The sequence below is a fragment of the Hypanus sabinus genome, chromosome 7, assembly GCF_030144855.1.
Source record: "Hypanus sabinus isolate sHypSab1 chromosome 7, sHypSab1.hap1, whole genome shotgun sequence".
Classification (NCBI taxonomy): Eukaryota; Metazoa; Chordata; class Chondrichthyes; order Myliobatiformes; family Dasyatidae; genus Hypanus; species Hypanus sabinus.
The window spans coordinates 114,616,871-114,642,018 of NC_082712.1; the positions used below are offsets into that span (position 1 = coordinate 114,616,871).

The window sequence follows — 25,148 nt, forward strand, 5'->3', positions numbered from 1 at the left end:
TGTTTGGAGAAAAAAGGGTGCAGAATTTCACGAAAAGAACACCTCTCCAACCATTAAGCATGGGGGTGGATCGATCATGCTTTGGGCTTGTGTTGCAGCCAGTGGCACGGGGAACATTTCACTGGTAGAGGAAAGAATGAATTCAATTAAATACCAGCAAATTCTGGAATCAAACCACACTGTCTGTAAAAAAAAAAGCTGAAGATGGAAAAGAGAATGTCTTCTACAATAGGATAATGATCCTAAACACACCTCAAAATCTACAATGGACTACTTCAAGAGGTGCAAGCTGAAGCCCTCACAGTTCCCCGAGCTAAACATCATTGAAAATCTGTGGATAGACCTCAAAAGAGCATGCAAGACGGCTCAAGAATCTCACAGAACTAGAAGCCTTTTGCAAAGAAGAATGGGCGAAAATCCCCCAAACAAGAATTGAAAGACTCTTATCTGGCTACAGAAAGCATTTACAAGCTGTGATACTTGCCAAAGGGGGTGTTACTAAGTACTGACCATGCAGGGTGCCCAAACTTTTGCTTCGGGCCCTTTCCTTTTTTGTTATTTTGAAACTGTAAAAGGAAATGAAAAAGTAATCTTGCTTAAAGTATTAAAGAAATGTGTCATCTTTAACTTTATGCCTTTTGGAAATCAGGTCATATTTTACACGCTTAGCTATTCACAGTAACAGAAAGTTTGACCAGGGGTGCCCAAACTTTTGCATGCTCACTGTATATTACCTCTATATGCTATCATTATCAGCATTATATTCAAAGATGAAAATATTTAAAAGAAACGATGTTGATAATTCTGTATGATATTGGTTTAAACTTGGTGTAATTCATGTATTTCAATCAAGGCAGTGATCAGGAAGATTTGTCTGGACCAGGGGTCGGCAACCTTTACCACTGAAAGAGCCATTTGGACCCGTCTCCCACGGAAAAGAAAACACTGGGAGCCACAAAACCCGTTTGACATTTAAAATGAAATAACACTGCATACAACGTTTTTTTTTTGCCTTTATGCTATGTATAAACAAACTATAATGTGTTGCATTTATGAAATCAATGAACTTGCAGAGAAAACGAAATTACATTTCTGCATGCAACAAAAACATTTTGAACTCCGAAAAAAAGACGTTGGGTTGAAGTTTACTTTTAAGTAAAATAATCAATCTCTATTTGAGTCCTTCTTGTATTTATGAAAAACGCCGAACTTAAATTGTCCACCAGCAGCAAACCAAAAATAACGTCAGCCAGCTGTCAACCTGAAAAATAAGAGGACTATTTCACTGAACAATGAAAAAATATGAATATACGTAAAATAATAGGCAATTAAAATATTTATCATATTTGGTTAATGGGATTTCTGCTCCTGGACCTCAGCGCACAGCGTCTGCACATTAGGGCTGTATGATGTCACCTTCATCTTTACGCAGGATCGCAAGCTGTCATCTGTGAGGCGTGCGTGATGTTTGTTTTTAATAAAGTTCGTGTTGGAGAACATCTGCTCACACACATATGTGGATCCAAAGATCGACAGGATGCCAAGCGCATTCTTTTTAATGTCTACATAAATGTCGGGGATAGCATTCCATGTTTCGAACACAAGTTTGTCTGGTTTGGGGAGGTTTTCAATATCACTCCATTTGTGATTCTGAGCAAGAACGGCCTTCTGACGGGCAACATCTTCAAGGTCTGCTGTCAAGCGTCTAAACGGACACCCAAATGTCTTTGTCGGCGATGTCGGCCAGTTCCATCTCAAGATCAGGTTGACTCACACCTGCCAATGCAGTCGTATTCAGTAGGGATGGATCGATGCTTAGGGGAGTGACCGGGAAGGATAATGTGTTTTTTACCTCTCTGAACTCACAGAAGCGTTTCCCAAACAATGTTTGCATTGCGATGACTGCAGAATGTAAATACTCCGAATTTATCTTGTCGTGAGCTTGTTTGAACTCTCTCAAATTGGGGAAGTGAGACAATGTGCCTTTCTGTAAATCTCTGGCAAGCACTGTCAACTTGCGCTGGAATGCCAAAACATCCTCCAACATGTGCAGGGTTATGCGTCCTTTCCCCTGAAGAGCTGTGTTCAGCATGTTCAGGTGCGCTGTCATGTCTACCATGAAGTGTAGTTTTTACAGGCACTCTGGCTGTTCCAGCTCAGGAAAGGTGAGACCTTTGCTGCCCAGGAAAGTTTTCACTTCTTCCAGACACGCGACAAAGCGTTTCAGCACTTCCCCTCTTGACAACCACCGGACTTTGTTGTGCAGCAGGAGATCAGAATATGTGCTTTCCAGCTCGTCCAGTAACAAACGGAATTGACGGTGATTTAAACTTTTTGCCATTATTTTATTGACAGTCTGAATGACAAGATCCATTACTTCTGTGCATTCCGGAGGAAATGTTTGAGGGCACAGTGCCTCTTGGTGCAAGATGCAGTGAAAAGTCAGCAGCTTTCTGTCCAGCGACTTCTGCAGTAAAGCCACAAATCCCTTGTGTGCTCCTGTCATACTTGGTGCCCCATCAGTAACTACTGACACCAGGTGGGTGGTCTTTATTGCTTTGGCTCTTAAACAATTCAAGGCAGCCTCACAGATGTCCTCCCCCCGTGTTTGGCCTTTTAGAGGTATCAACTCAATCATTTCTTCCTGTGGCCCGGCAGAGTTTACATACCGGCAGAACAGCGCTATTTGTTCAATATCACCTTTGTCTTTAGACTCGTTACAGGCAATCGAGTAGGCCACAGCTGAATTGATGTCTTTAATTTACTGTCTTCTGATGTCTTCTGCCATTTTTCTGGTTCTGTTTTTGACAGTCTTTGCAGAGAGGGGCATATCCCTGATTTTCTGCACAATTTCACGCTTGTTTTTAAAGTCCGTGAATAGATGTTCTGAAATCTTAATGAAAGATTCTTTTATATATTCAACATCTGTAAACTGCTTCCCGTGTCTGGTTATTTCCTGAGCGGCAACAAAACTAGCATATGTCGTTGATTTTCCAGACATCATCCTCTTCTTGAAATGATTTTTGCTCGGATCAACCTTCCGCATCAGTTCTGAAACGGCTTTTTTTCTCTCATCTCCATCCGGATATTTTTGAGCAAAGGCTGCGTGTTTATTCTGGTAATGTCTTGCGACATTTGACTTTTTGTTGTTTGCTAGTTTCTCATTGCATATTAAGCATACCGGTAAACCAGTCTCATCAGCAGTGAGAGCAAATGAATCTGCCCACGTATCATTAAACATTCTGTTTTCTTCAGTCACTTTTCTTTTTTTTAGAATTCTCCATAGTTAGCCTACCTTGGATCGAAAAATTAAAGAAATCGCGCACTGGCGGGTGTCAGGCATTGGCCGTGGTGACGTATATTAATAGCGACAAAAAACACGTTTTATTTAGATTGCACAAGATCACCATAATCTTCAAATTTAGAATTACATCTCAAAAACTAACAAACTAACATAAAATACATTTTAATTAAATACTCATCATTTATTTTGCAAAGCCATAGGGAGCCGCAGCACAGAGATGAAAGAGTCGCATGCGGCTCCGGAGCCGCGGGTTGCCGACCCCTGGTCTGGACCATTGAAATCTCCTCATGGTGTATAAATTGGGAGACAGAAATGAGAAAATAGTTAATAACTTGGCACATTTTCCTAAGTCTCTGTGTGTTACAAATTCTCCACTATGTGGAATTGTGCATTGAACCTGCTAGCCGATATCCTTTGCATGGGCTAGCTGGGAAAATTAAATTTTGCATGAGACTGAGAGTTCATGCGCAATTGAAAAGACTTTGCATTAGGTCTTTTTTATGTTAGTGTGCAATGGGCACGAAACACCCAGTAAGAAAAAGCTAATTACTTTGTAGAACTAAGTGTCAATCATGCTTCGTTGTTAGTTTTTCAAAAAAAATTCTCCATCATTTACAAATATTGCAACTACAATAGAACATCTAAAAAATAAAATCACAAAATGCTGGCAGAACTCAGCAGGCCAGACAGCATCTATGGGAGGAGGTAGTGACTACGTTTTGGGCCGAAACCCTTCATCAGGAGTGAAGTAACATGGGATGGTTGAGGGGCGATAAGAAGTGGGGGGAGGGATTAAGTAGAGAGCTGGGAAGTGATAGGCTGAAGGGAAATGGGCTGGGGGAAGGTAGAGAATTATGGGAAATAAAAGAGAAAGAAGGGTAGAGCTGGGGGGAGATTATAGTGGGGGGGGGGGGAAGAGAAAGAAAGAGAACCAGACTAAAATTATAGATAGGGATGGGGTGGGGGGGGCAGGGGTATCAATGGAGGTCTGTGAGTTGAATGTTCATGCCGGCAGGTAGGAGGCTACCTAGGCGGGAGATAAGGTATTGAACATTCAACTCACAGACCTCCGTTGATACCCCTGCCCCCCACCTTGCCCCATCCCTCTCTATAATTTTTGTCTGGTTCTCTTTCTCTCTCTTTTTCCCCCCTCACTATAATCTCCCCCCAGCCCTAGCCTTCTTTCTCTTTTATTTCCCATAATTCTCCACCTTCCCCCTAGCCCATTTCCCTTCAGCCTATCACTTCCCAGCTCTCTACTTAATCCCTCCCCCCACTTCTTATCACCCCTCGACTATCCCATGTTACTTCACACCTGATGAAGGGTTTCGGCCGGAAACGTCATCACTACCTCCTCCCATGGATGCTGTCTGGCCTGCTGAGTTCTGCCAGCATTTTGAGTCTTTATTTATTTCCAGCATCTGCAGATTCACTTGTGTTGCAATAGAATATCTAAGCCTGTTTCTTCAACCTGATATGGACGGTGTAATGCAGAATTTGATTGTCTAATAAAAGAAGAATAATGATCTGGTGGTTAGGGGAAGTTCCTCTTGAAAGGTTATAACTCAAAATCAGGAACAGGAAAAAGGAAGATCCAGTGGTTGTTTTTGGCCATCAAACAGCTAACTTTGAAGGAATGAGGAAGGAATTGACTGTAGTGAGAGAGAATGAAACTAGGAAGTAATCAAGTACTGTTGAAAGATGAGAATTATTCCTGAATTATATAAATTCAATCAGGCATTACAAGAATGTATAAGGTTACCATTAATTGAAAAGGAGCAAAGTAGAAAGTAACATGGAGAAAATGGGAAAGTAATGAAGACAATAAAAACCTAAACAGTTGATGCAGCGAGGGCAGGAGATCCAAAGATAGTGAAATAACGTTATTAATCTATTGTGGATTGTTACAGAAACAAGATGACTGATGAACAGTGGCTGTTCTATTTAGGAGACTGAAATGCAGGGAACAAAAACTATTCAGAACAAAAATTATATTTTGAGGTAGCTAATAGGTGACAATTATAAAACTGCAGTCTGATTGAAGTTTTATATAGCTGCAGCATAACTTTCTTATTCTGGTACTCAACATCCCTACCAATGAAGGCAAGCATGCCATACAGCTTCCTTATTTCTTACCTACTGTTATAGCCACTCTCAGTGAACTATTGACCAGGACCCCAAGATCCCTCAGTATCTCAATTCTATTAAGGGGTCTACCATTAACTGAATACTTTCTCCTTTCACTTGACCTCCCAAAATTCAACACCTCACACTTGCCCAGATTAAACTCCATCTGCCACAAATTTGCCCATATCTGTAGCTAATTTATATCCTGCTGTATTCTTTGATAGTTTCTGTACTGAACACAGCTCCAGTAATCTTGGTGTCATCCACAACCTTGCTCCACCACCCATCTGCATTTTCATCCAGATCTTTGATGTATAGTGGATTCCAGTTAACCGTATCATAAAGCATTGAATTAGGAGATGGAAAACATGGCCATTGGTGGAGATGACAAGGAATGGATAAGTTATAGGATGAGACTAAAAAGCATTGCAATCAAAGGCTGTGGAGAGTTTTTTGAGAACACAGATATATGGTATAACAGAGAATGAGTTGAGAAGTTAGAAGCTTGACATTATGAATTACAAATGTCAATGAGTAGCAAAAATATACACACAACAGTAGAAGAAGGGTGAAGCAAGTTTCTTAAGAGATGGAACAAAGCTAATATGGTTTGATGGAACAAGGACCCCAGAGTTGATAGGTAATAGATATGAAGTGTAATCTTCCATGGTTTGGTTTAGCCTCTGTAGCAATTATTTAAAATGACTAAAAGAAACCTGTATATTGTCAAAGTTTAGAATACAGTGTAATATTTGAGAACCTATTAGTTTTTTTGAGATTTGTTTCTTGGGTGGTTCAACTCATCATTACTATTATATTTTCATAAATATATTATACTTTCTCCTTTCATTTGACCTCCCAAAGTTCAGCACCTCACACTTGCCCAGATTAAACTCCATCTGCCACAAATTTGCCCATATCTGTAGCTAATTTATATCCTGCTGTATTCTTTGATAGTTTCTGTACTGAACACAGCTCTAGTAATCTTGGTGTCATCCACAACCTTGCTCCACCACCCATCTGCATTTTCATCCAGATTTTTGATGTACAGTGGATTCCAGTTAATCGGGACATATCGTGACCAGTGTGTTTTGATCCAATTAACCAGCTGTCCCAATTATCAAAAGTTTCATGGAAATTCTTTCAGACCCCACTTAATGCTGAGTGAGGATGTGCTTCTCGGAGGTGGAGCATTAAGTAAATCAGTGCTATGTGGGGTCATAATAATGATAATGGTGGTTTTTGGCCATCAAACAGCTAACTTTGAAGGAATGAGGAAGGAATTGACTGTAGTGAGAGAGAAAGAAACTAGGAAGTAATCAAGTGCTGTTGAAAGAAAAGAATTATTCCTGAATTATATAAATTCAATCAGGCATTACAAGAATGTATAAGGTTACCATTAATTGAAAAGGAACAAAGTAGAAAGTAACATGGAGAAAATGGGAAAGTAATGAAGACAATGAAAACTTAAACAGTTGATGCAGCGAGGGCAGGAGATCCAAAAATAGTGAAATAACGTTATTAATCTATTGTGGATTGTTAAAGAAACAAGATGACTGTTGGAACAGTGGCTGTTCTATTTAGGAGTCTGAAATGCAGGGAACAAAAACTATTCAATATACAGAATCCTGATTAGACCATAGCTGGAGTATTGTTTGTGGTTCTGAACACCATACTATTGACCTTGCAGGGAATGTAGTGAAACTTATTGATTGGTTTTGCGAGGATGATAGTATTGAATCCCGAGCTGTAGTCGATAAAGTGTATCCTGATGTTTGCACCTTTGCTGTTTAGATGTTCCAGGGTTATGTGAAGAGCTAGTGAGATAGCATCTACCATGGACCTGTTGATATGTTCCGGCACCATCCTCTCAAAACACTTCATCACTGTTCATGCAAGTGCTAATGGATGAGTCACTGAGGGAAGTTACCACATTTTCCTTTGACACTGATATAATTGAAGCCTGCTTGAAGCAGGTGGGTATCACAGATTGCCAAAGCGAGAGGTTAAAGATCTCAGGATACTGTAGCCGGTTGGTCAGTGCAGGTCTTTAGTACTTGTCCAGGTACCCCATCTGGGCCAGATGCTTTCTGTGGGTTCACTTTCCTAAAGGATATACTCACGTCAGCCTCAGAGACTGAAATCACAGGATCATTGGGGGCTGTGGGAGTTTGTGATGGTTCCTCCATGTTTTGACAGTCAAAGTGACCATAGAAGGCATTGAGTTCATCTGGAAGCTAAGCCCCTCTTATGGCCTACATTTCTTGATTTCACTTTGTAAGAAGTGACAGTATGCAAGCCCTGCCTCAACTATCAGGCATCCATCATTATTGATTTAAGTTTTGTCTGGAACTGTCACTTTGCCCATCCGATGTCTTTCCAGAGATTGTGCCTGGACCTCTTGTAACTTATATGGTCGCCAAACAAGAATGCCTCTGATTTGGCCCTCAGCAGATTATGGATCTCATGGTTCAACCAGGGCTTCTGGTTGACTCTGAAAATGATTGTGAGGACACACTCGGCTACAACTGTTTTTATAAAGTATATGACAACCATGGTGTATTCATTCAGATCCATAGATGAGTCCTTGAACGTGGCCCAGTCCACTGACTCAAAGTAATCCCACAGCCACTCCTCTGCCTCCCACAACCACCTCTTTGTTGCTCTAATCTCTGGAACCGTATTCTTAGCCCTCTGCCTGTATGCAGGTAGGAGACAGACAGCCAACTGATCAGATTTCCCATACTGTGGTCTGTGTATGGAACAGTAGCCATTCCTTGTCTTAGTAGTGGTCTAGTGTGATTGGGACCTTTGGTGCTACGGATTATTTGATGATGATAATTGGGCAGGGGTTTCTTCATACAAGCCTGATTGAAATCCCTGACTGATATGAAATGCATTGGGTTGATCTGTTTCTTATTTTGAGAATATTGTACAGATATTGCACAGAACTGTTTGGGCACCTTTGGAACATTTGATGCCAGTTTAGCAGAGTATTATCTGAAGAATATTATACTGGTCATGGAATATGTGTAGAAAAGCAATCCAATAGTGTGCAGAACAGAGGAATTAAACTATAACTTGAGTTTTGTCAATAAAAATGGGGAATTTTGGAATCTAATTAGTGTTTAAAATAAAGGTAGAGAATATCCTCTGATAGGGATATAGTACAGTATGGCATAATCTCATAACAAAACAAAATCAATTAAAAGACCGTATCATAAAGCATTGAATTAGGAGATGGAAAACATGGCCATTGGTGGAGATGACAAGGAATGGATAAGTTATAGGATGAGACTAAAAAGCATTGCAATCAAAGGCTGTGGAGAGTTTTTTGAGAACGCAGATATATGGTATAACAGAGAATGAGTTGAGAAGTTAGAAGCTTGACATTATGAATTACAAATGTCAATGAGTAGCAAAAATATATACACACAACAGTAGAAGGAGGGTGAAGCAAGTTTCTTAAGAGATGGAACAAAGCTAATATGGTTTGATGGAACAAGGACCCCAGAGTTGATAGGTAATAGATATGAAGTGTAATCTTCCATGGTTTGGTTTAGCCTCTGTAGCAATTATTTAAAATGACTAAAAGAAACCTGTATATTGTCAAAGTTTAGAATACAGTGTAATATTTGAGAACCTATTAGTTTTTTTGAGATTTGTTTCTTGGGTGGTTCAACTCATCATTACTATTATATTTTCATAAATATATTATACTTTCTCCTTTCATTTGACCTCCCAAAGTTCAACACCTCACACTTGCCCAGATTAAACTCCATCTGCCACAAATTTGCCCATATCTGTAGCTAATTTATATCCTGCTGTATTCTTTGATAGTTTCTGTACTGAACACAGCTCCAGTAATCTTGGTGTCATCCACAACCTTGCTCCACCACCCATCTGCATTTTCATCCAGATCTTTGATGTACAGTGGATTCCAGTTAATCGGGACATATCGTGACCAGTGTGTTTTGATCCAATTAACCAGCTGTCCCAATTATCCAAAGTTTCATGGAAATTCTTTCAGACCCCACTTAATGCTGAGTGAGGATGTGCTCCTCGGAGGTGGAGCATTAAGTAAATCAGTGCTATGTGGGGTCATAATAACACTACATAAATGGACATCTGTGCCTGATTTAGAAAAGATTCAAACCCAAGATATATGATATTATTTTATATATACACAGTAATTCATGCACATCTGTGGAGCAGCAACACGTGGCAGCAGGGGTGGAGGGAAGCAGGTGATGGTTACATCTTAGAAGAGGGATCAGGCTGTGGGTTCTCCTCTCAATTTGGCTTCTTCTTCAAGTAGGCGTTGAGACTTGATTATCTTTTCTTATGTGTCCTCTCATGATGCAGTTCTCGGTAGCAGGAAATCATGTCGAGAACACCTCTCTTTGCCTGATTGCTTCACTCCCAGTCAGAGTCATTATTGATGAACTGGTCCATGATTTGTGTGATTGTACTGCTGCCAGTGCTGAGGAATTTTGTTGTGAGGTTTTTTGCTGGTGTTTCCTCTTCTCCAATCATGTCCTCAGATTCGCCCAGGATGTGTTGCTCTTCCGATTTTCAAAGCCCTTCATTATTAAGGCTCTCACCATGAGAATGCAATAACTCTTCAACATCCCTATCATTAACATCCTCACACCATATTACTTGCAGTTTCGCATTCATGCTGATGCTTTTCTTAGGCAACTTAGATGTACTACCCTTATTGGAAGTTGCAGGCTGTTTTCCAGGCATTATGGATGAAAAAAATGGAATAAATTGGTGAGGGAGCTGGTGAGGGAGCCGGGGAGGCAGAGCATGAACTATGAGTGGTGATTGATAAGTTTGTGGCCAAAGGTAGTCAGTTTTAGAAAACCTAGCATATTTATTTTTCAACATTGTCCCCTCCCACCTGTACACACTTAGTCCAGCAGTCGTGGAGCATACGGATCCCTTCTTTGTAGAAGTGGGCCACATCAGGGGTAATTGATAAGTTCGTGGCCTAAGGTAGAAGGAGATGAGTTATTAACTTCAAACTTACTGCATTTTCACTCAGAGTTGAACTGCACGTGCATGTAATAAGAGTGTCTTGGACTCTCCAGGTGGTCCACAACAGGGGTGATTGATAAGTTTGTGGCTTAAGGTAGAAGGAGGTGAGTTATACAGCTGTTGTTACATGCATGTGCAGTTCAACTCTTTGAGTGAAAATGCAGAAAGTTTAAAGTTAATAACTCATCTCCTTCTACATTAGGCCATGACTTTATCAATCACCCCATGCAGTGGACCACTTCTGGAGGACCAAGACGCAGACTTCTACAAAAAAGGGATCTCATATGCTCCATGACCGCTGGACTAAGTGTGTAAATGTAGGAAAATAAATATGCCAGGTTTTCTAAAATGACTCCTTCTACCTTAGGCTGCAAACTTATCAATCACCCCACTACAAGCTATCAGAATTAGGTTTGACATCACCGGAGTATATTGTGAAATTTGTTAACTTTGCAGAAGCAGTACAAAGCAATATATGACAAATATAGGGGGAAAAAAGTTAATTACAATGTGTATGTGTATATAGACGGTGCAAAATAGGAAATAAAAGAAAAAGTAGTGAGGTAGTGTTCATGGGTTCAATGTCCATTTAGAAATCAAATGGCAGAGAAGAAGCTGTTACTGAATTATTGAGTGTGTGCCATCAGGCTTCTGTACCTCCTTCCTGATGGTAACAATGAGCATGTCCTGGGTAGTGGGGGTTTTTGATGATGGAAGCTTTGCTGAGGCACCGCTTCTTGAAGATGTCTGAGATACTACTGAGGCTAATACCCATGATGGAACTGACTAATTTTATAACTCTGTGTAGTTTCCTTCAATCCTGTGCAGTAGCCCCCCACCCATACCTGATGGTGATGCAGCCTGCATGAAACATCTGTCGATATTTTCCAAGTGTTTTAGGTGACAAACCAAATTTCCTCAAACTTCTGATGAAATACAGCTACTGTCTTGCCTTTATTATAGCTGCATTGATACGTTGGGACCACGTTGGAGCCTCAGCGATATTGATACCCAGGAACTTGAAATTGCTCATTCTCTCCACTTCTGATCCCTCTGTGAGGATTAGTTAGTTGTCTCTCGTTTTACCCTTTCTGAAGTCCACAATCAGCTCTTTGGTCTTACTGACATTGAGTGCAAGGTTCTTGCTGTGACACCACTCAATTAGCTGGTGTATCTCGCCCTGTATGTCCTCTCATCACCATCTGAGATTCTGCCAACAGATGAATTACAGAACAAATTAGAATACTAACTATGTTACTATAGTACCATAAAACTGTAGTTTCTAATAGATATCAATGGAGGAATTCATTCGCACGAGTGAATCTGCAGATGCTGGAAATAAATTCATTCGCACTTATGCTGCAGTGCTCATTTGATTGACTGTGAACAACCTCGGCACAGGCAACTAGTGGACTGGCTTCATACAATTGTATCCTCCAAATCTTCATTTTCATTGTAACATTCAAGATGATTGTTGATACCTTCAAATTCTTCATAGTTCCTAACTTTTTGAAGTAGAGAGTTGTCTTGCTGCTTACTTCTCACTATCAGTGACAAAAAAATCGCTGGTTTTTGAACACAGCCACACACAACTGCTGCTATTTAAAAACTGTTCGCTCAAAGCGTAGTGTGATTAGCAGCCACACACACAGGGCACCCAACGAACTCTAGTTAGAAACTTCGGCAACAGTCTTCTGCCCCATTTAAGTGGTGTAACAAATGGAATTGCAGTTATTTTCGGTTAGCTTTGTTCTTCACAAATTATCCCAAATAAGCAGCTGCTCCAATTACCAATGGCCATATTAATGGGAATCCACTGAATATCATAACCAAAAGAGGTCCCAGCACCACTCATTGTGAGACATCACTGGTCATGGACCTCCGGCCAGAATACGAGCCTTCTACTCCTATTCTGAGTTCTTTGGACAATCCAGTTCTGAATATAAACTTGCAATTCACCTTGATCCCAAGCATCTTTATCTTCTGAATCAATCTACCATGAAGGGTTTTATCAAATACCTGTGATAATGTCCACTGCCATACCCTGTAAAAGCTCCTTTGTCATCTCCTCAAGTAGTTTGATCGTGTTTCTGAGGCATGGCTTGCCCTGTGCAAAGGCATGTGGACTGTCCCTATGCAAGCCATGTCTTTCCAAATGTTCATAAATACTATTCCTCAATAACCACTTCAGTAGTTTCCCTACCACTGACATGAGGCTCACTGACATAAAATTACCTAGTTTATTTTCCATTTCCTTCCTTGATCAATGGGGCAACATCTTCTGCCCTCCAGTCTTTTGTGACCTTGCTTATTGCTAGTGAGGACACAAAGATTTTGGTTAAAGTCCCAGCAATCTCCTTATTTTCAATATTCTGAGATGTATGCCATCTAGCCCTTGGATTCCACCACCTTAATGTTCTTCAAAAGAACAAGCACTATCTCTTTCTTAATCTCAAAATACCCTAGCACATTACCATGCCCCACTCTGTCTTCACTATCCTTCAAATCCTTCTCCACAATAAATGGCAAACAAAGATACTCTTAGTATCTTGGCCACTTGCTTTGACTCGTAACACAAATTCCCTCCTTTACCCTTGAGTGGACCTGCCCACTCCTTAGTTACCTGCTCACCAGGGTCATTTCATGGTCCCTTTTGACCTAATCACTTACTTCAACACTTTGGTGTTTCATTATAATCTACAACCATTTTATTTTAGCTTCCTTTTACTTCCTCTCTCAGGTCATCCAAGGTTCTCTTACCATCCCTGTCCTTATTCCTTACCAGAAATGTACCAATCCTGAACTCTGCTTAAATGATATTTAAACAACACCCACATGTCAGGAGTGGACTTGTTCTGACAGCAGCTGCTCCCAATCAACACCCTTTATTTAGCTCCAGTCTTATTCTGTCATAATTTGCTCTCCCCCAATGTAGTGCCTTCCCACAAGATACAATTTTATACTTACTCATAACTGTTCTTAAAACATAGTGAGTTATGGTCACTATTCTTACAATGTTTATCCGCTGAGGTTTGTAACCCAGCTTAGTGCATTTCCCTCTAGTTGGACTCTTAACGTACTGTTTCAAGATGCTCTTGTGGATCTCTGAACAAATCCTGCCCTATATTAAGGAAGTTCCAATCAATACTGGAAAAGTGAAAGCCCTCATTATAGCTTCTCTTGGTTTCTGCACCTTTTCACTATCAAGTATAGAACAGATGTTTATATACATGTAGAATCCATAAAAATGCTGAATGTATCAGCAAAAAAGTTGAGTTAGCCATACAAGCCCATCAGTGTTTGTAACATTTTGTGTATGAGGTTCATTATTGTAGGTTTTTTTGGTTAAACTAACTCTCTTCAGGAAGTATTTGGCAAAGCATAGCAGTTTAGGGTCAAACTCCGGAGGAGCAAGTGTTCCATTGTGGTTACAATCTCTCCAACAGAAAGTGATGTAATACTAAATTGCAGTGTAGTTGATATCATTGCATTGTATGTCTGTAAACAACTGTGAAAGCTACAGGCAGTCCTCATAGAAATTACATAGGCTTACATTGCCTTCATGTAATTATAGAAAGTTTCCTAAAGTAACTTGACAGATGAACTTTCCTCAACCCTTAATTTTTTTCCAATGCAATGAGATGACCTTTTTGTATTCTTGTCTTTAGACCTGTCAGTCACTTAACCATCAAGTTTTACAGGCGAACCTGAAACACCTAGGCTCCTTTTATGACTGGAGGCTATGTTCTTATTAGTATTTAGTTGCATAGAAATTTTCAATTGTCATAACTGACCAATTTGAATAAAATACCTGTATGGCAAGAATTAAAAACCATCAAAATTTTCTCTTGCTAAAGTTACTTTAAGAAGTATTTCAGAATTAAATGAAGAGAATATGAGGTTGCACAGTTTTAAAAGAAGGAAAGTAAATGTTTACAAACCAATAATTATTTTAAGTTTAATTGGGTTCTATTAGCATGAGAGTCAGAAAGCCATATTGCAACTGTACAAAAACTGTGGTTAGGCTGCACTTTGAGTACTGTGAGTAGCTGCGCTTGCCCCATTACAGAAAGGATGTGGATGCTTTGGAAAAAGTGCAGAAGAGGATGCTGCCTGCATTGGAGTGTATTAGTTGTGAGGTGAAGTTGCACAGACTTAGATTGTTTTCTCTGTAGAGGGGAGATCTGATAGAAGTTCATAAAATTATGCAAGGCATGGTTAATGGTAGACAGAATCATTTTCCCCAAAGTAGAATGTCAAATTAAAGAGGGTATAGCTTTAAGTTGAATTATGGAAATTTAATGGAGGTGTGCAAGTGAAGTTTTTTCTTACACAGGATCTACTGCATCAAAGGTTAGAGGAAGAAGGCATGGAAATGGGATTGATAGGGAAAATAAATCAGCCATGATTGAATGATAGAGCAGATTTGATGGGCCAAATGGCCTTGCTTATTTGTCGTATGGTCTTATGTTGATAGGTGTTGTGGTGGAAGAGGATAAGATAATGGCATTTAACAAAATTTGTGATAGGCACATGAACATGCAGGCAATGGAGAGATGTAGTGTAGACATGGTGAGTGGAAGTGAATCCCGTGCTGTACTGTTTTTTTGTTCTACATAAAATATGTGGGAGGTTGACCTGTTGAAAAACTTTCAGAGATGTCACTCACTCCAGTATGAGCTGGCTAGTTCCTGGGACTGTGCTATAAAAGGGGCACAACATTGATTAATTAGAATTTTAGGTGATGGCTATTATGTTTGCTTGTCAGGGAAACTTGTTTACTGTCAATGACAGATAAAAGACTTCAGTTTTACCACAAATTTCATCAAAACAATGTAGGAGCTTTGGTAATAGAAATGCTTCACAACAATGAAGCTGCAAAATCTGAAGGATGTCTGGAAAACAGACATACCTTACAATGTATGATACCCAACTTATACAAAGCAATATAGAAGACTTACATAATTCATCTGTATAAACTGGCAGATTCAGGAGAGCGAATAGCATTCAGCTTTCCAGATGAAGGACACCCAGTTTACAATGGAGGATAATATTAATGTATTCAGAAATTTCCTCAAACCATCACAACAAATGCTGAGGCAGTTAACTCATTCCCTTGATACTCTAAAACTCATTGTATTATTTTAGAAAAGCAAAATGATGTTTTTCTTCTACTATTTCTGTGCCAATCGAGATGAATATCTACACTTTAATATTTTATAGAACAGTGTACTGATAGCAACTAAACATTGCCCATCAATTGTCAATTGATATTTCTAACTTTGCATGTGATTTCTACAGCCGCAGATTATTTGTGTTCATCATCGTATGGTAGATATCTGCTAAGGTTCTGTTTCAGAATGCCCCTCTTTTGTAAAGTTCGGATATTTTCAAAGGCTTACTGACATCCTTAGCAAAATTTCACCACATTAAAGAATGTAGATCTAATTAATAAAAACACCTGTTCTGAAAATAAGTAGATGGACAGTACTTCATTCCGCAGGGAAAGCATACTCTACTGAGTGTAACATTTTTTCATTATTTATTAAGCATGAATTGTTCAACCTATTAGCTGTACTTCATAACTGCATATTTTCCGACACACTCAATATCTACATTTCCTAAACTTCCACAGATGCAGAAGATGACTAAGTGTGGATGTTCCTGGCAAGGCTGAATTTGTATTGCCCTTGCCTGCTTTTCTGCATCACATTACCATTCTAGAGAGGGCACTAGAAGTAATGTGGACAGGAGTTCAGTCTGGGCCGAGTGGTTGAGCTGATGCCTGCTAACTGACAATGTTAAGTGTGCATCAGAATGGAAAAAGTACAAAAAATATTTACCTGTTGCATTTATTAAACTGGTACAGTATCTAGTTTACCTTTTATGTTCTAATTAACACTCTGGTTTTAAGACTACTATTCTGGCCTCTAGAAGCTCAGTTCATTTTGTATGGACATCAGTTCCTGTACATAAACTGTTTTTATATATTTTTCTGCAAGGGTTAATTTGGACTTAGTTTTGAAGCACACTGTGGAAAGACATCTACCTTCGTCCACTCTGTATTTGCCCTTGAAACAGCAATATCTTTTTATGAGTAAGATCTCATTAAAAATCCTGAAGGAAGCTTCCATCTGAGGTGATTTTTGATCAGGAATTTAATGTACTGCATAGCTTTGTATATATACACTGCGAGGGCAGTAGAGTGAAAAGTGCCATTTCTTCAAAGGCATCACCCACGGACTGGAGACACATTTGAACGCAGTACACGACAATGTCAGCTTCTGACCCAAGCAACATCAATCATGGAGACCTGGAAGTCAGGTCAGAATGTGGCACGTCAATTGCATCTTTGCGATGCTCAAAGGAATCCACAACTAGCATAGCTGCAGTAAGAGACTGCGCCAGAGCAGAAGCGATTTAAAAATAAGAACAGCATATGCTGAATGCAAAGTTGAGACGCAATTGGAGAAAGCACATGGATATGGAGGAAACACGCATATAGATTACATTAAGCATGCTCAAGGAAGGACTTGAAGCTGAGGCTTTCTCAGCAGAAGTAAATCAGCTGTTGACAAGTCTACAACCAGAATCAGTCATGCTTTGCCATCACAACCACCAAAGAACTTAATAAACAATATGTCCAAATGCATTCTGGCTATGAAAAAGGCAGTGCTCAACCTCTACAAGGATAAGCTATCTACACCACACAGCCAACATGTCTTTCATATAGTCCAGGTATTGACAGTGAAGGTCAACAGCAGCTACTATTACGTCGACTCAGGCCTAGGGGGCCGGCATCGGGCAACGACCCACAACATCCACTACTGCAGTTATATCACTGTCTTAAACCTCAGTCAAGAGTTGCTACTGATGCCAACCACATTTGTGCAGACATGGACAAACTGAGTTTTCATCTATCCCAGCACACACCTGGCAAACCGGTCTGCACAATGCCCTTATTCAGGAACTGCATTAGATTTTATTCGGTATCTGACTTGTTAAGAACTAATCTGAGAAGGGCTATAAGTGTTCAACAAACCAGTCTGTCTGTTTTCTGTCCTGGAAGCCAATCTTTCGCAATGCTGTGGAAGGACTAAACCTCAAACCTTCTCTAAAAGTGGCTTGGGGAATCTCTGCAACATGATTAATAATAATAATAAATACTTCATTGATTCCAAGTGGGATCAATAAAGGGTTACGGCAGTGCTATCAGCTACAGGTTTGCAAATGCTGTGGCAGAGGTTAGACAAATGCTACGACTCTCCAGAGACAATCAAAGAAACTCTCTTCAGCAGACATGATAATTTTCCAAAGCTCTCACACAAAGAACCATGTAAGCTGCAGGAGCTCACAGGTCTGTGGTCGGACCTGCAAGTTGCTAAAAAAAAAAAACGAGGGTTACCTACCAGAACTGAGTTTCTTGGACTCTGCAAGTAGAATAAACCCTATAGTGGACAAACTTCTAAACAATGCACAAGAACAGTGGATAACTAAAGATTTTCAGGTATAAAACTATCTGCCATTTTCATCCTTTATCTACTGCCACGCAGAAATGCCAAATTACCTCAGTTTTATTCTCTCAACTTTTGGTAATGCTTCATTCAAAGAGAGGTCTCCAGCAAAAGCCTGGAAAACCAAAACCCCTGCCCTGTTGACAAAACTGAGGTAGAAATCTCCATCATGAATCCTAGTAGACAATGTCCAATGCATCAGAAACCTCACCCCTTAAGGAAGTGCAGAGGATTCAGAGAAAAACTGCACACAGTTCGAAGGTGCTTTCTAAAGGGGTGCTCGTTATGTTTCAAATGTTGAGCTTTAACAGCACACCAAACAAAGACTGTGAAGCTATTATACACGGCATTGAGCACAAACATGATCAGCACATATCAGCACTTCATTCAGAGTCATCACCTTAGGCAATTATTGGTTCCAGCACACCACCGTAGAACACAGCGGGGAGGCAGCTGAGTATCCATCAGATGCAGCAATTTCCTAATGCCCAGAGGTATGCGGAAAAGGGTTCCTGCTCCAAAATAATGACTGACTAGCGTCTACCCAGAAAGACATCCTGAACAGAAAATAAAGGCATATGTGATATTGACTGATCAGATCAACGTGTTATTGGCAAAATCAACAGTATTTGACACATTCAGTATTCAAAGTTTTGCTTCCCCGCACATTGTAAAGACATGTTATGGAAACATCAGAAGTTGCAGAAGAAGACTCAGTGGATTTGTCATGGAGTCTGTAGAAGGGGAGGCCTGCTTACCCTTGACAACCCTCATTGAATGCAGCCATATTCTGAACAACAGGGATGAAATCCCAACTCCTAAAGCTGCAGGTGGCCATTCACATCTTAGGGACATAGCTGACAAGATTCCCCAAGTTGACTCTTCTGTTGAGATTCTCCTGTTGTTCGGCAGAGACACCATCCATACACATAAAGCATGCGAGCAGCACAATGGTCAGCGTAATGCACCTTACGGCCAGACCTGGATTGGGTCACAGTGGGTGAAGTCTCACAGTACATTTCAGACTAATGTCCTGGAGAACAGGAGTCAAGTGATTTCAGACCCTGTGAGAGTAGAATCTAAATGAAAGAAGGTTGTAGATAAGCAAACCAAATGCCCTGATGCATTGTCAACTGGATTTATGCAAAGTGGTCTTCTCAGAAGATGATTATAAGCTGGCACCTTCTATCAAAGTTGAGGTCTTCCTTCAAACAAAGAGTTTAGCAAAGATGAGTCAAACATTTGGATAGCTCCCCTTCCTTTAGCTCGTCACTTCAACTTCTAGCAGATAACTGAGAGCAAGCCCTCATTTGACTCGTGTCCCTCAGTCATGTATTGAGATGGAAACCAGAAATGAAAGACCATCACATGGAGTTCATGGAGAGGCTCTTCAGGAACAGTCATGCTGAGTTAGTGCCTCCACCAGATCCCGACAAAGAAAACTGGTATTTGGCCAATTTTGGTGTTTGCCATCTCTAGAACCCTGTACGAATATGAGTTGTCTTTGATTTGTGTGCATTTCAAAGCCATAATCACTGAACAATGTGCTCATGTGGGGTTCAAACCTCAACAGCAGCCTGCTTGAGTCCTCGTGTACTTCAGAACTGAATCTGTTGCAATGATAGTAGACTTTGAACAAATGTTCCATAGTGAAGAGGATCATCGAGGCTTCCTCAGATTCTTGTGGTTTCATGTCCACCTACTGGACAATGAGATTCTGGTGTACCACTTGAAAGTAACTGCCCTCACCCTCATCTATAGCCTTAAGAAGACTGCTATTGAGGGAGAGAAGGAATTTGAGACTGAAGCACAGATGTACATAGAAAGGCATTTCTATGTTGATGATGGTCTTAAATCATTTTCTAGTGCAGAAGAAGCAGTCAGTGTACTGTATGTTGTGCAAGGCATTGGCACAGTCTCCTTTCAAGCTGCATAAGATTGCATCAAACAGTGCTGAGGTCATGCAACATTTTCCATCAGAAGATCTAGCCAAAGGTCAACAGAATCTTGATTTTGGATAGGACCTCTCTCCTGTGAAACGCAATCTGGGCCTTGGATGGGACCTTGTTATCAACACCCTTACTTTCCAGGTTGCTGATACCAAAAGACACTTTGCGAGTCGTGGCTTGCTATCAACAGCCCATTTGAGCCCCTTGGATTTGCTGCTTCAGTCAGTATCCAGGGACGGTTCATGTTAAGAGAAATGACCTCGGATACTTGTGGAGGGATGCCCCACTCCCTAACGAAATACATGAACAGTGGCAGCAGTGGGGTTCTTCCCTTCAGGATCATAAATGTTTGAAAATTCCAGGAACCTACACAACAGTTCCACTATCTACTGCCCAAAAGAAAGAGGTCTGCATCTTCTATGGTCTGTCAGCTAAAGTTACTGCTGCTGGTGCATATCTGAAGGTCACAGATGCTGAACTGGATATAGTGAAGTTGTATTCATCCTGGGCAAGGCAAAACTGACTTCAGAGGTAACTTGTGCAAATGTCATTCTGGGTAAGCACCATGTCACCTTTTTTTTATATACACTTTTTTTAATTTTTATTGAACGCAAACAAAAACAGAAACACTAAACATATGCTAACAAAGCCAGGGAATCGCACATAAGCAGCAACAAATATGTAACTATTAACTTTAAATATACAAATAAACAAGAAAATCCACTCTAAATACTGTTGGACAGAAGGAACTATATCTAAAAGGATTCACAAAACAGAACCATTTACAGAGATAACCCTAAACGTTGACAGATTTGTACAGTCTTTACAGCTTTCTGGTTATGGGAAGTTTTCAAACATATTAACGAAGTATTAACGTATAGTTTGGAGTCTGACGTAAAAAATATAAATGAAGGTTTCTTATTGCTGTATTTGCTCATTAGTCATTATCACGAGCAAGCATGTCAACAAAGCCAACGTTTTCGCAGTGAGAATGGTTAAGAACTTGTTTCCAAAACTAGTCTCAAGACTGTCCTTCTTTTGCTGAAGACTGAATGAAATGATCATTTGAATTTTGTTTCATTAGTTAAGTTTGACATCCTTTAAATGCCAGGTGGGGAGTGTTCTGGCCACTAGAGGGGCAGTTTGTTCTGTACACAATTTATATCAGCACTTCCTGTGTGTATGCTGTTATATCATTTCCTGCAGGTTAAATTGAATTTCATTTTGAAGCACATGGTAGGAAGATATCTCCATCCACTCTTTATTTGCCATTGAAACAACAATATCTCAAATAACATCTCACTAAAAACCTTGAAGGAAGTTTCCGTCTTGGGTGATTTTTGAAGTTTTTAACTCACTGCATATATGCACTGTGAGGCAGTAGAACCACCAGAAATATGTTTTCAGGAGTAATGTGTTTAAAAATTACACACCAAAAGCATGTATTTGGCCAATTGCACTGTTTTATTAAGATTTTTCAATAACCCATTGACTTGAGTTCCTCTGACTAATATGGATATGTTTCAAGTTGTTTTTTCTTACAACCTGTTAAAAGAAATACTTCAGATATCATTTGAAGTTATCTTTTTTATCTTTTTAATTCTTCCACATCCTAACATTATTTAGGAAAAGAAATATGTTTGAGCAGCTCAGTAAAAATTCATTGCCTCAAGTAGTCTGACTCTGAGAAAAGGTACTGCCCGTTCCCTCCGTGACTGCCTGGTCTATACGTCCCTCCCCACAGGTCTCCCACCTGGTACTTATCCTTGCAAGCATAAATGCTACACCTCCCCTCTTACCACCATTCCGGGCCCCAAACAGTCCTTCCAGGTGAGGCAACACTTCACTTGTGGGTCTGTTGGGGTAATCTGTTGCATCCGGTGCTCCCAGTACGGCCTCCTCTACATCAGCGAGACCCGACGCAGATTGGGGGGAACGCTTCATCGAGCATCTCCGCTCTGTCTGCCACAACAGACAGGATCTCCTGGTTACCACTCACTTCAACTCTCCTTCACATTCCCATTGGGATATGTCCATACATGGCCTCCTCTACTGCCATGATGAGGCCAAACTTCGGTTAGAGGAACAACATCTCATATACCGTCTGGGTAGTCTCCAGCCCCTTGGTATGAACATCGAATTCTCCAACTTCCGGTAATTCCCTCCCTCTCCCTTCCCCCATCCCACCTTCACTCTGTCTCCTCTTCTAGCTGCCTATCACCTCGCTCATGACTCTGCCTTCTTCTACTACCTATAGTGCTTTCCCCTTAGATTCCTTCTTCACCTCTCCTGCCTATCCCCTCCCTGCTTCCCCTCCCCCACCCCTTGATCTTTCCTCTGATTGGTTTTCCACCCTCCCCCACCTTCTTTATAGGGCCCCTGCCCCCTCCTTCTTTAGTCCTGATGAAGGGTCTTGACCCAAAACATTGACTGCTTCTTTCAACAGATGCTGCCCGACCTGCTGAGTTCATCCAGCTTTTTTGTATGCCTATAGACTCTGCTTCTGTAGGGAAATCTCTTGCTTGGGTTGAGCTGTACAGTCATAAAGAGAAGAGATAGCAACTTCCATCACATTCAACAAGAAGTAATGGGAATGCTTGTAGGATCCAGGCACTCTGCCGGTCCCCTGCATTTGCCTTTTCTCACTATCCAACCATGGTGCGGCCTTGAGTTCCACATCTCACCCTGGATCTCCCACCCTCCAAACCCAGCAGTGGGTGATGTGACTCTGAAGTGCCAGAGGAAGGAAGGGGGTTGCTCCAGGAGGGTAGGGTGCTAAATTTCTGAATTGGGTGACACATTTTTATCTCTGTAACATCACAGAGAGGCATATTAATGCCAATTTAATTTGGTTTTTTATTCCTGGGAGCAGATCTTGAGTGCTAAGCAATATATAAATGAGTTGATATAGGTCTGAATATGGTTACTTAATTTTGTACCCTACCAGCAGCGCAGATCTGAGGCTTGGGCACTAACATTCACTTTACTGAGTGAAACTCCAGCACCAAGTGAAAATGCAGCACGTCTTCCTTTGTGCAGACATTGTTTGTTCCACTGCGGCCCCGGTACAGTCTTCAGCTGGGAACAAGTGCCCTTTCTCGTCAGTGTGGCTTTGTTACCTTTGGGATTGTGTCAGCACTGGCAGCCTCCTGGACTCCCAGAGTCTCTCTGCCAGCTGGTGAGTTTCAGCAGTCTCCCTACACTTGCAGGCTGTCAGAGCTCAGCGTGATCAGGACCAGTGGCATTCACAAACATTTAGTAATGACTGGGTCAGTTTGATAATAAGTAAAAATTCTGCTTAAAAAGATTAAGAACACATATGCTTAAAAGTATATTCCTATTCTAAAATATAAATGTAAAACACTGCAACTATCCCCAAATACCCTGACCTGGAGTTACACGCTGACTTTGGTTCTTTGCGGTAATGGGACCCACTCTTGGGATCTTACGACTGACTGTTATTCAATATACCAAGGACGCGGCCTAGAAGATGAGCCCGCCTTCGGAGTTTCGGGATTTTGTGGCTCTGGAGGCAGGTAGACACGAGGTTGGTGCCTCTGCAGGTAATTGGTGTGTCATGGGAGATGGAAGATCGAAAGCAGTGAGCTGGCTGCTGGCTGTGTGCCCAGAGACCCGAGTTCTTTGGGCACAGAGCTCGGAAGAAGCAGCATAGGACTTTTAACATTGTAAATCAGCGAGATGTTTGTCATGTCTCCCCTCTTGCTGTGAAACAGAGACACCTCATTTTCCCTTATTACGAGGCGAGAAAGAGCCTGTGGTATGTGGAGTTACCAGGTGAACAAGTAGTCTTTGGGGAACTGCAAGTCTGTGTCTTTATTGATGCTTTGTTGTACACGAGTGTTCGGTGGGGGATGCCAATGCTGTTTTGCTGGTGGGGAGGGGGGTCATTGCCTTGCTGCTGCTTGTGTGTGGGGGGAGGAGGTGGGGGGGGTTTGGGGTTCTGACATTTAACTGTCATTCGTTCTTTGGGGCACTCCTCTGTTTTCATGGATGATTACGAAGAAAAAGAATTTCAGGATGTATATTGTATAAGTTTCCCTGACATTAAATGTACCTTTGAAATTTTTTTAAACAAATCTACTAACTACTCCATCAATCACACATTTTTCTGGACAACAATCATTGCAATCATAGCCTGTAACTTCCCTTTCGGATGTACTTTTGAACTGCCTGATCGACCTAGCATTTTTATTTTGTGAATGGCAGTCTTGAAGGTGCAGCAAGTTTGCAATGTGGCATGTTTGGGCAAAATTGAGGTGGTGGGGCCTGGGTTCAAGAGCAAAGGATGAGCCGATGTTTGCCCATTGCTGGAGTGGGCTTGGGGACCGAATCAAAACAGCAGGGACCAGAATCAAGAGTGAGGAGCTAGTTAATGTTTGGCTAATTTAAGTGCCAGGCTAAGTTGAAAAGTTTGGGCAGTCGGGTCCACAGGTGGGGGGCAGACAGGTGTTACGGTAGTAGCTTGATGAGGTTTACTCATCTCTGTGCTGTTCTGAGGCTGTGGCCAGCAACTAACAGGATCCTGGACTGACTGCGATGATGAACAAGCTTCATGGCTGTGGACTCACTTCGGTGAACTTAAGTTCTGAGTGCGATTTGTTTACTTTTTATTGATTACATTTGTTTTTTCACACATTGAGTGTTTGATGGTCTTTTTTAATGGATTCTATTGGGTTTCTTTGTTTTATGGCTGCCTTTAAGGAGATGAATCTCTAGGTTGTATATAGTGTGCTGCAACTGTACAGGGTACTGGTGTGGCCACATCTGGAGTACTGTGTGCAGTTCTGGTCTCCTTACCTCAGGAAGGATATACTGGCTTTGGAGATGGTGCAGAGGAGGTTCACCAGTTTGATTCCAGAGATGAGGGGGTTAGACTATGAGGAGCGATTGAGTCACCTGGGACTGTACTCGCTGGAATTCAGATGAATGAGAGGAGATCTTATGGAAACATACAAGAGTATGAAAGGGATCGATAAGACTGAGGCAGGGAAGTTGTTTCCACTGATAGGTGAGACTAGAACTAGGGGACATAGAAGATTCGGGGGAGTAGATTTAAAACAAAGAAGAGGAGGAACTGCTTTTCCCAAAGGGTGGTGAATCTGGATTTCTCTGCCCAATGAAACAGTGGAGGCTACCTCAGTAAATACATTTATGACAATGTTAGATAGATTTTTCCATAGTAGGGAAATT

General features: G+C 41.0%; 1 protein-coding gene across 1 annotated transcript in view; it reads left to right on the forward strand.

Annotated features, from left to right (window-relative positions):
• Positions 1 to 25,148, forward strand: part of pdhx (pyruvate dehydrogenase complex component X) — a 218,000-nt gene that overhangs the window by 123,655 nt on the left and 69,197 nt on the right. The window lies entirely within an intron of this gene.